At 45.0% G+C, this 11,964-nt stretch overlaps 1 protein-coding gene across 1 annotated transcript in view; it reads left to right on the forward strand.

Moving 5' to 3' along the window:
• Positions 1 to 2,316: 2,316 nt before the first annotated feature.
• The window catches only part of zgc:162396 (uncharacterized protein LOC555292 homolog), a 122,283-nt gene continuing 112,635 nt past the window's right edge, over positions 2,317 to 11,964 (forward strand). The window contains exon 1 of the mRNA XM_046054094.1: positions 2,317 to 2,335. The gene's annotated coding sequence lies outside the window, so the exon portion shown is untranslated. The remainder of the gene's footprint in view (positions 2,336 to 11,964) is intronic.

An 11,964-nucleotide genomic window follows, 5' to 3' on the forward strand; every position in this document is an offset into this window, starting at 1 on the left:
CTGAGTAGATGTAATGTAAATGTACCCGCAAACAAACAGCCTTTATAAAGCTAGATCATCCCACACACTTTCAGCAGCCAAAATTTTAAACACCACAGACTATATTCAGCTACAGAATGAGAGCACCGTTGAAGAGTGAGCAGTCTATCCGCTGATTCCTTTCCCTGAACATGATGTACAAAAACGTTCCTCAGTTCAGCTACAAATGTTTCATAAGAACAGATAGATGACACCCTTGCCCATAATGCTGTAGCCCACTCAGCTGCTTTTCACAGTTAACAACCCAGTAATGAAAGTGACTCCAGATTTGCATAGGTAGCAGGCTATTGCAGAAACACTAGAGAACACTGAACCAAAAATTACTACAGGAACCTAAATTGCCTGAATAAAGATTAGGTGAAGGAAAAAATGGTTCTTGAGCGGGGACGGTTTCAACTAGTGTCAACTAGTGTGCCAACTTTGTCACTATAATGGACAAAAAGTGGACTGCTGCAGTAATCTAAGTAGTAGTATGATTTTGTGCGAATATACAGTGTATTATTTTAAGCAATTTGTCATAATGATAGGTAATCTCTTAATTAAATATTTGGGAGCTTTAATAATAGTTTATTTACAGCAGGTACCTTTAACACAGCTCTTTAATTGAACCACTACTCGTTACCTTTATTATTTGTCTAATCCCCTTCATGTACATATGATAAACTAAAAAGCATATAGCTACTTGTGATGTGTTTTATTTCCAGTTCCATGCTTTTTCAGGCAGTTCATCAGAACTTGAATGATGACAGGTGTCGATGACTAATTTCGTGATCAGCACTGCTGCTGTTGCTGTTGTGTCAATCAGTGGTTGGATCAGCGTAGTAGTCAAAAAACGGGACAAAAGAGGTCATGTATGGGACAAATTGGCAGTTGGGACAATTGGCAACACTAGTTTCAATGGGGTTAATACTTCTTATAGCTATAGGGAAATATGAGATGATAATGCCAGAAAATATTAGGGTTTAAATGGCATCAATATTTATATATTTTATTATTACTATGATTTGATTATTAATAATAGAATTTAACTTGTTCAATTGTGTCAAACTGTGTTAAATTCACCAAGTACAAGGGTGAGATCTTACTGGAGCGGCCCAGGTTTGAATCCAACTGGCGGCCTTTTGTTCCATGTTTTGCCCTATTGCTCTCCCTCCTCCGTTGTCTATCCACTGTCCTATCAAAGAAGGACGAAGAAAAACATACTTAAAAAAACAAATCGCCTCGGGGCACCGCTCTCGAAGAGAAAATTAATAACCAATTAATTTGTCTGATGAATACACTAAACTATAAATTTGGAACTCTTATTAATAATTAAATTAAAAACTATAAGCAAATTACTAAATGTAATGTAAATGCTCTGCATTAGTTTAGCGCCTTTCTAGTCTTTGCGACCACTCAAAGCACTTTTACACTACATCGCATTCATCATTCCCACACAGAGCCTAAGTGCTCAAACAGAAACTAACATGCACATACATTCATACACAACATGCAGCTTGGAGGAGCCGGAGATTGAACAGCCAGCCTTTTAATTAACGGGCAAACCACTCTATCGTCCCGGTGCGATGTTTAGTCTAAAATATCAATAGCCTGTTGGTTGAAGGATTTGGAGTTCTACATGGAAGAGGTTGGCGATATGTTCATTAGAGAATAATCACAGAACAGCATGAACTGTATATCCACAAGCATTTATTGAAAAATAAACAAAAGTAAAACACACCTAAGTAAAATGTATTAAACTAAAGAAATTGGACTTTTTAGAATTTAGTTATCGTCAACACGCAGGTTTGATATACATTAAAAACAAATGTGTGGAAACAGAGTTGTTAGAGTTTCATTTTTAATTTAAAGCACTTTGTAAGTACTGAATATCTAGCACTACCTCCACCATTGTCACATTGTTTCAGTGTTATTAACACTGTAGGTCAGGGGTTGGTTGATAAGATTGGAATCGGGACAATTTTTCAAAAGCCATTTAATGGTGGGCCAGAACATAGGCAAATCATAACTTCAAAATAACTATTGAGTGTGCGGTTAGCTCAGTCAGTAGTGCACAGGCGAGGCAAGTGATCGTTGAGCTAACAGGACGCTAACGTCAGGCTAACATTGAGCTAACAGGAAGCAAACATTAAGCTAACAGGAAGTTAACGTGTAGCTGACATGTGGTCTGCTCCTGCATCTGCCAACCAGGGAGACCCCATGTGTGTACGTTGCTCCACAGTAGCTGTGGCTAACAACATTAAGCAGCCGGATTGCTTGCTGCTGGACGACCCTCGACGCTCAGAGCAGACGACCGGTAAGCTATGGGTCGGGACTGTGTTGTAATCTTGTTGTTCCTTGTGTGGAAGTTGTTGAACAAACGGTGTCTGTGCCTGTCTCAGTCGAATCAGCACACATTCCCCACACTGTGTGAGGGGAATGTGTGCTTGGCCGTTAGCCAGGTGTCTAATCTGCAGCTTGAGCTCAAGCAACAAGCAGTCCACTCTCTGTTCACATTCAGAGGCCCCTCCTCACAGAAACTGTCAATGAGCCCACAAGAGCGGACATTACACTTTGTGTGGACAGAACACATACACACCCTGTACAGATATTCTTCTGAAGAAGAAATCTGCCGGGCGAACACGTTCCGCACGACAGGCAACAGTGACGCCAGGGAGAAATGTGTTTCTTGTAAACTGCATGACCGAGTGTTGCACTTTAAAGAACAGCCGTTTTTGAGATTATTACAATTGTCTCTCACTGACCTACATTGTGTGAGCCAGCTGTGTGTTAGCCAAACGGCTAACAAGCAGCCTGGGCTTGTTGCAAAGCTGCATATCCTCTCTGCCCTTGCCCCTTTCCGTGACATGGTCGGGTTCGAGGATAGTGGCTGGGGGCGGTTTACAGCGGTTACACACGCTATAAACCGTTACAGCGGTGGTTCATCCACCTGCTTGTCAACCCGGTGAGACAGAGCTGGCGTCTAGTCGCTGTTCCTATGTCTTTGGGTTTGGATCTAGCCAACTGGCGGGACCCCCTCTGTCTGTCGATCGGAGTTCCCCTGGGCAGGGTCACGACCTATATCTTGGTCTTCACAGACACCTCCCTGATGGGCTGGGGCGGGACCTGCCTCTCTCAGGTAGGCGGTCTGTGGCAGGGCCACATGCCTCCCCACTTAAACGTGCTGGAGCTCCTTATGGTGTGGAAGGTGGTCCGACATTTCACTCCTGCTGCAGGAGCAGCACGTGCTGGTCTGCACCGATAAAAAGGCTGCAGTGGCCTACATAAATTGCCAGGGCAGGGTGTGCTCGGCGCAACTGCTGGGCGTGGCCAGGAGGCTGCTGTTGTGGGCGTACACTCACCTGCTCTCTATCAGAGCTGAGTACATCCCTGGCATGTTGAACAGAGGGGCGGACATCATGTCCTCCACCATGATCTGGCTCAGGTTCGGTGTGACAGAGGTGGATCTGTTTGCCAACCAAGAGAACGCTTAGTGTGATTTGTGGTTTTCACTTAGCCCGCGGGACGACCCCATTGTGTTGGCTGGACGCCTTCGCGCACCCACTATGGCTGTATGCTTTTCCGCTGGTTCGGAAAGACTTTTTGGCTTTCAATGGAACCAATGAAAGAGCGAGAGCTATGGAATGCAACAAATGTCCCCAAATAGGAATCAAACCAGGGACTTTACAGCTATGCGGTATACGCCTCAGCCGTTAAATGAACAGGACACCCCCAAAACTATCAGACATTTAACAGTACCTGTTAAACAATGTCATATTTTATGACAGAGAGAAGAGAGTAAATCTGATGTTATTTGACATTTAACATTGTTATTTCAGAGACGTTATCCATCATTGTTTGTTGCAATCCACTGTACAAGCAACGCATTAAAAAACTACGGAAAACCTGAACTATTACTACTCTTAACACTATTTTTAATGCTTAATGTTATGTCCAAAAATATATTTTTACGCAATACTGTGGATTTGAGTGAATTTGAAAGTGTATTTATGTTAATTTCACTGTCACTTTTACAATAATCTAGTTCCAAGGACCGTTTTGACAAAGATAATTTATATTGCTTTGTATCATAAGGCAAGTCTTAATTTCGCTCTTAGTTTAGTGTAATCCAAGTTATATTGTTTCACAAAATTACAAACTGACTTATTTGATTTTTTTGACAACTGCTTACAAACCATAAGCTATTTCTCAGCCTTTCTCTTTTTTAACACTTTTTTTAAAACACTGCACACAATTCTCTACCTAACAGGAAGTCACTTGCTTTCATTTTCCAGACACAAAAAATCAAAATGCTCAAACCTTCTGAGATAAGAGCTATCTAACAGAAGTGGGACCAAGTCGAGACCCAAGTCCAGATCGATCAAGACAGGCAAGTCTTGAGTTTTGAAAAGTTAAAAATGAAAAGAAATGTGTTGAATGAAGGGTTAATTTGTACAGAAAAAAGGCAGAGTCAAAGTCATATCATTTCATCAATTAGAATTAAATGTAGGGCTGCATTATGGCAAAAATCAAAACTTCTTCAGAAGTATGCCGCCAAATGCGTGAAAAATACCCTTTATGTTTGCTACCTGAAGTAGTTTCAACATCAGCTGCAGTACCCCACGTAGTGCAGGCACAGGCACTTTAAGGAGTAAAGGAGAGCCGTGGCCACTGCCAGGCAGAGGAAGAGGCGTGTGACAGCGGAGCAGAGTGACTAAAGCTGCGTTTCGACCAAAGGAACTACACCCCAGAACTAGGAACCTTTGGAGGAACTCACTGTTTTTCCACCGAAGGGACTGGGGTCTAAATGGGTGAGGCTTGCCTTAAGTGAAATTTTCAATGGGCAAGTAGAGGCTACTGGCTTTAAATGGAGAATGTCGGCTGTTTTTCTACGACTGCTAGTCTCTTTTCCACCGTTGTTTGCAAACCAATAAATCACAATCAACAATAGCCACACAAGTCTCGCCGATGTCTGCCTGAGATAATATGTTGACAGTAAATTTATTGGAAATAGCAGCCAGTGTGCAGCGGTGTGTTTACGCTAAATACTGGGTCCTAAGTTGTTGTTTTAAGTTTTCATCAGTCAGGAGGTTTTTACACAGAGCCGAAGTCGGTCTCCTCCTCTCCAAAACAAGCGGAACAGCTGATTACAGCAGGTAATTAATCTCATTAAACATCACGTTCCTCCGACACTCAGGCGAAACTGATGTGAGTCTTGCAGCTCTTTTCGCTTGAAATGTTTTAATAACCTTTCAGACTGTTGCAATTTTATTTTTGTGTTGCTTTCTCTGTGCTGGAGTTATTTTAAGAACTTAAACTGGGTCCAAAGTTGTTGTTTTAGTTTTTGTCAGCCAGGAAGTTTCTACATGCAGCCGAAGTCTGTCTCCTCTCTTTAATGTGTAATGAACTTTATCGTGTGTATCTTCATTATAGCTCCCACACAAAATGGCTGCTTTAATGGTCAAGCAAAGCTTATATTTTTATATATATATATTATTATATTATATTCCAGTCAAATCTGATGTTCATTTATAAATGTTGCTCATGGATAGTGGTTACAAATAATGATGCCTGTGCATCGCTTTGTATGGCTACACAACAGTGGGCTGAAGGAACCTTTTAGTTCCTTGAAAAGAGATCTGGGGACTTAAAAGTCCCGGGTACTTTTGGTCGAAAAGCGGCTTACGTGACACGGCCGAAGGACAGAGAGAGCGGGAGGAGAGTGGAGGTGAAGCAGTACGCATGGAGTAGTTTAACAGGGACCTGTAGGGAGGGTCATAGGTGTTAATGTGAATGACTAATCATTCATGCAGCACACCTGGACACACCACCGATCACTGAACAGATCTCTGCCTTCACTGCCACAAACAACCACCTGCTGGCATGTAAAGCCGTCTGCTCCCAGCGCTGTTCCAAAGACTTCTATTCCTGTCATCATCACGCATAGACCAGTAAACCGAAATGTGCGCATCCCACACAGCAATCATAGTAATCTCTTAAGGATTTGGACAACTGCACCCAAAACAAACTTGTTTAAAATGGCTCTCTTCACTGTCAAGTAAGACTTTTATCTTAAATGATTTTATCTTGTCTGCAAATCTAGATTTTATGTTTTTAACGGAATCCTGGTTGCAAATGAATGACTATAGCCAGCTAGCTGAACTGTGTCCGCCTCAATATGATTGTTTTAGTCAACCGAGGGTCAGTGGTCGTGGTGGTGGGCTAGTGAGCGTGTATCGGAAAAATGTCATCAAATACGCTGTGATGGATTTAACTCCTTTGAAGTTCTCACTCTTAAACTTGGAGGGCTACAACCTATCATATTTGTTATAATTTATCGCCCCCCAAAATGGCCTGGAGGATTTTTTTCAGAACTTCCTGAATTTTTATCTACTCTGGTTTTAAATTATAACAGAATTGTTCTTTGTGGCGATTTTAATATTCATGTTGATGACCCCACCAATGTTAATGTTAGTTAGCGTTATTTTGGTCTGTTGGGTTTTGGGGGTTTGTCTTGTCTGTCGTCTAGTGTTTGGTAACCCTTGTCATGTCTGTTACCCCAGTGATCCCTCTGCATGTCTGTCTCTGTTTTCCCCTGCTCTCTCTCTCCCTGCCTGTGCCTCGTTAGCCTTATGTCTTTCACCTGTGTTGCCCCCGCCCTGCTCGTATACCTGGTGTTTCTATCTTGTCTTTGTCGGGTCATTGTTGTGTTGCATTGTGTTGCAGTGTTTCAGTGTGTTGCCTTGTGTTTCAGTGTTTCAGTGTGTTGCCTTGTTGCCAGCCTACTCGTCGTGTCTCCCTTATTCCCTGCTTATTTTGGATTTGGGATTCTGGATTTCTCGTTTGGATTACTTTGTTTTGGACTCTGTTTGATTAGCCACTCTTCCTGTAAGTGCGCTCACCAAAAATGGAAAGGGAGAGGTTTCTGGATGTCTTGGCCGAATTGTGGACTATCTGGCAGTTTGCGTCGAGCCACAAATCCCGGCAAGCCGCTCTCACCAGGGCCCACCGGGAGGCGGCCACAAAGCCATGGTTGCGGCGTCGTTTGCCAAGGTGGGCAAAAAGTTTTTTGAACACTAGCACCCCTGCAGCTAAGCCACTGCCTGTTTCCCGGCCCGCTAGCTGCAGGGTGGGAGGCATTTTCCTCTCCCAGCCTGCTAGCACCCAACCTGCTCCGCCTGATTACCGGCCAGCTAGTGCTGTTAGCTTTCTGCCTGCCCACCTGCCCGATCCCCGTCCTGCTAGCGCTGCTAGCAGCCAGCCTGATCACCAGCTGACTCCTGTTCCCTCGTCGGTGGTCCGACCAACACCAGCTTCGTTGGTGGCCCAGCCGGCTCCTGTTCCCTCGCCCGTGGTCTGACCAACACCAGCTCCGTTGGTGGCCCGATCGACTCCTGTTCCCTCGTCGGTTGTCCGACCAACACCAGCTTCGTTGGTGGCCCAGCCGACTCCTGTTCCCTCGTCGGTGGTCTGACCAACACCAGCTCCGTTGGTGGCCCAGCCGATTCCTGCTCCTCGTGTCCTGTCGGTGGTCTGACCAACCGCAGCTCTGTTGGTGGCCCAGCCGATTCCTGCTCCTCGTGTCCTGTCGGTGGCCCGACCGGCACCGGCTTTGCCGGTGGTCCGATCGACTCCTGTTCCCTCGTCAGTGGTCCGACCAACACCAGCTCCGTTGGTGGCCCGATCGACTCCTGTTCCCTCGTCGGTGGTCCGACCAACACCAGCTCCGTTGGTGGCCCAGCCGATTCCTGCTCCTCGTGTCCTGTCGGTGGTCCGACCAACATCATCTCCGTTGGTGGCCCAGCCAATTCCTGTTCCCTCGTCGGTGGTCCGACCGACTCCAGCTCCTCGTGTCCGGTCCATGGTCCCCAGCCCAGCTGTCCAGTCGGTGGTCAGACCGACTCCAGCTCCTCGTGTCCGGTCCATGGTCCCCAGCCCAGCTGTCCAGTCGGTGGTCAGACCGACTCCAGCTCCTCGTGTCCTGTCCATGATCCTCAGCCCAGCTGTCTCGCCAGTGGTCCTCAGCACAGCTGCTCAGTCCGAGGTCCTCAGCCCAGCTGCGCCTCCAGAGCACCCAAGCTTTGGGTGCCAACCTCCAGAGAGGTCTTGCTATCGGCCTCTTGCTCGGCCCCCAGTGGGTTTGCTGCCTCACTGTTGGCCGTCCAGCCAACCCCTTGAACTCTGTTGCCCCCTTGATCTGCCCGGCCTGTTGGGTCTTCCCCCCGGGGCGACCTCGCAAACATTGTTGCCTCCCTGTTCTGCCCAGCCTGTTGGGTTGACCTCCGGGACGGCCTCCCAAACTCTGTGGCCCCCCTGTTCTGCCCGGCCTGTTGGGTCGTCGTCCGGGACGGCCTCCCGAACTCTGTTTCCCCCCTGGTCTGCCTGGCCTCATGGGTTGTCCCGCGGGACGCCCACCTGAACTGTTTTGCCCTCCTGGTCTGCTCGGTCGACCTCCGGGTCTGCCCCCTGAACTTTTGTTCACCTCTGGCCGCCTCGGTCGGCCTCCTGAACTGCCTTGCCCTGCCAGTATTTGGCCCTTTGAGACTTTTTGTTTTGTTTTTCTGGCCCTCCGCCTGGCCTCCCTCCGCCCACCCTGGGCCGGCTTGACCTGTTTGGGTTTTTTTTGTGATGTTTCATTTAGGACGTCAGGGGCCGTCCTTTTGAGGGGGGGTAGTGTCACACTCTGCCTGTCTGCCATGCCGTGTTTTGCACTTTTGTGTCTAGCTTTTAAGTTATTTTGGTCTGTTGGGTTTTGGGGGTTTGTCTTGTCTATCGTCTAGTGTTCGGTAACCCTTGTCATGTCTGTTACCCCAGTGATCCCTCTGCATGTCTGTCTCTGTTTTCCCCTGCTCTCTCTCTCTCCCTGCCTGTGCCTCGTTAGCCTCATGTCTTTCACCTGTGTTGCCCCCGCCCTGCTCGTTAGTCCCTGTGTGTGTGTGTGTGTGTGTGTGTGTGTATATACCTGGTGTTTCTATCTGGTCTTTGTCGGGTCACTGTTTATTGTCACCCAGTGATACAGTGTGTTGCCTTGTTGCCTTGTTGCCAGCCTACTCGTCGTGTCTCCCTTATTCCCTGCTTATTTTGGATTTGGAATTCTGGATTTCTCGTTTGGATTACTTTGTTTTGGACTCTGTTTGATCAGCCACTCTTCCTGTAAGTGCGCTCGCCTTTTGTTGCCCATGTTAATAAACCACCAGAACTATACCTGATAGCCTACGTGTACTGCGTTTGGGTCCTCCAACCTGCCTCCACAACACTAACTGTGACATTGGTGTCTGGTTTGATAGTAATTTGATTTAATTTTGAGCAGCACACCACAAAACTTGTTCAATCGTGTTTTTTTATCAACTTTTATCAACTTATCAACAAAAATTCGATCTATGTTAACTTTTAAGGACACAGAGACCATTTTACACGCCTTCATCTCATCACGCCTGGATTATTGCAACAGCCTTTTCACCTGTTTAACCCAAAAATCTATTGATCGACTCCAGACTGTCCAGAACTCAGCTGCTAGGATTTTAACCAGAACAAAGAAATATGACCACATTACTCCTATTTTAGCTTCATTACACTGGCTCCCAGTATGTTTTAGAATTGACTTTAAAATTCTATTGATCACTTTTAAAGCTCTTCATGGCCTCTCGCCTTGTTATATTTCTGACCTTTTAGTCCCATACGCACCAGCACGTACCTTGAGATCCTCGGGCAGAGGTCTGTTGTCTGTTCCAGAGTCTCGACTGAAAACTAAAGGGGACAGAGCGTTTGCTGTCAGGGCCCCGAGGCTCTGGAACAGCCTGCCCGAGGAAATCAGGTCGGCTGAGTCAGTGAACTCTTTTAAGTCCCTTCTTTAAACATACTTTTTATAGGAGAGCCTTTCCCGATCTTATTTGACTTTATTTTATCCCTTTCATTTTATTCTATTTTACTGATTTTATATTTATCTTAAACGTGTATTGTAGTCTTTTCAATGTTTTCTTGCTTTTATCTTGTATTGTTTTTGTATTATTGTCTTTACACTTTGTGTGACACTTTGGGTGTGTGACGTAATGTAGTGACGATGATGATTAGTTCAATTAAAGTAAATTATAACATAACCGCAACGCTATCATTAAGTGAGACTGTAATACAGCGCTGCATAAGCTATTTGACATTGTTGTTGTAGCGAGCAATGTTTCCTAACGCAGTCTTAACTTTGGCTTACTGTCCTAATGGCTGAGGTGAGGTTATTTTGTCAGCACTGCGTTAGTTAATCCCACACTGCTGTGAAAATGACTTGTAGGCTACTTGTTGTGAACTCCATGGCCACCTCTGATCACCATAGAGTCAGTAAATGAGTGCAAATGAGTACACTGATCCACTTGCACTGGTGCACTTATCCATAGCACATACCACTCAGCTGGTGTGGGGGAATATTACAGTAGGTACAGGTTATATATGGAAGGATGGTGTATTGGTGAGGGGTGACTGAGCGATTTTGGTGCTGCTTATGATGTATGTCTTCAGCTGAGCTCGCCCCCTTCTCCCACTTCCCCTCTTGTGTTCAGAAATTGTTAAAAAAATACTGAGAAATTTCCACAGTTCCAAGACAATAACCCTTTATTTAGGTAGAGTAAATGCAGTAGCTATCAATATCAATATCATTTTTATTTATATAGCACACTTAAAACAACCAAGGTTGACCAAAGTGCTTCACAGGTTAAAAATATACAACAACAAACAGTAATTACACTGTAAAAGTTCAGTAATAAAACATTATAATATACAGTATTTGATATATAGTGATGTTAAAATTGCCAGGGATAATAACTGACTTAACTTGAAGGAAATGCCAAAGAAAAGTGATGTGTTTTTAACAAAGATTTAAAGCATTCGAGAGTTGGGGCGGTTCTCATATGGACTGGCAGGTTGTTCCACAGATTAGGGGCAGCTACACTAAAGGCTTGCTTGCCTCTGGTTTTAAGCCTGCTTCTGGGTACATCCAGGAGGAGGAGATTGGCGGATCTCAGCACTCTAGCTGGAGTGTGAACGTGAAGAAGCTCCGTTAAGTAAAGCGGGGCCAGTCCATTTAAAAGTTAAAAGATTTTAAAATCAATCCTGTAATGAACAGGAAAACCAGTGGAGGGAGAGCAGCACAGGTTTGATGTGGTCCATCTTTTTCTTTCCTGTCAGGAGGCGGGCAGCAGCATTTTGGACTAACTGCAGGCGTTGAATGGATGACTTGTCTAAGCCCACATTTAAGGAGTTAGAAAAGTCAAGACGAGAAGTCATGAAGGAGTTAATCACGACCTCTAAATCTTTTGGAGGGAGACAGTGGAGCTATTATTTGAACTTAAAGGGCTGAGAGAATCTACATCAAGCAGTTCAAGATGTCCAAACACTATGACCCTACATAGCCTACTTCAAATACCAACCTGTGTAAAAGCAGTAATGTGACTTGCATGTCTGCCCTCAGTGCATTCTCTTCTCTGCACCGCCTCTGCTGCTATAGCCTTGTTAAGGCACAGACCCTGGAATGCTGAGTTCACTTAACAACTGCCTTTGTGAAGTTAAAAAATGGATGTCAAATAATTTCCTCCAGCTGAACTCAGACAAAACAGAAATCCTGGTCATCGGGTCTCAGCAGATGGCAAATCAAATACTGCCATCTGCTGGTTCCCTAGTAAATCACATTAAGCCTCTGGCAAAGTACCTTGGTGTTTGGTTTGATAGTAATTTAAATTTCGAGCAGCACACCACAAAGCTTGTTCAATCATGTTTTTATCAACTTAGAAATATAGCTAAAATTAGATCAATGTTAACTTTTAAGGACACCGAGACCATTTTACACGCCTTCATCTCATCACGCCTGGATTATTGCAACAGCCTTTTCACCTGTTTAACCCAAAAATCTATTGATCGACTCCAGACTGTCCAGAACTCAGCTGCCAGGCTTTTAACCAGAAC

The sequence above is a fragment of the Micropterus dolomieu genome, linkage group LG07 (genome assembly GCF_021292245.1).
Source record: "Micropterus dolomieu isolate WLL.071019.BEF.003 ecotype Adirondacks linkage group LG07, ASM2129224v1, whole genome shotgun sequence".
Taxonomy (NCBI): Eukaryota; Metazoa; Chordata; class Actinopteri; order Centrarchiformes; family Centrarchidae; genus Micropterus; species Micropterus dolomieu.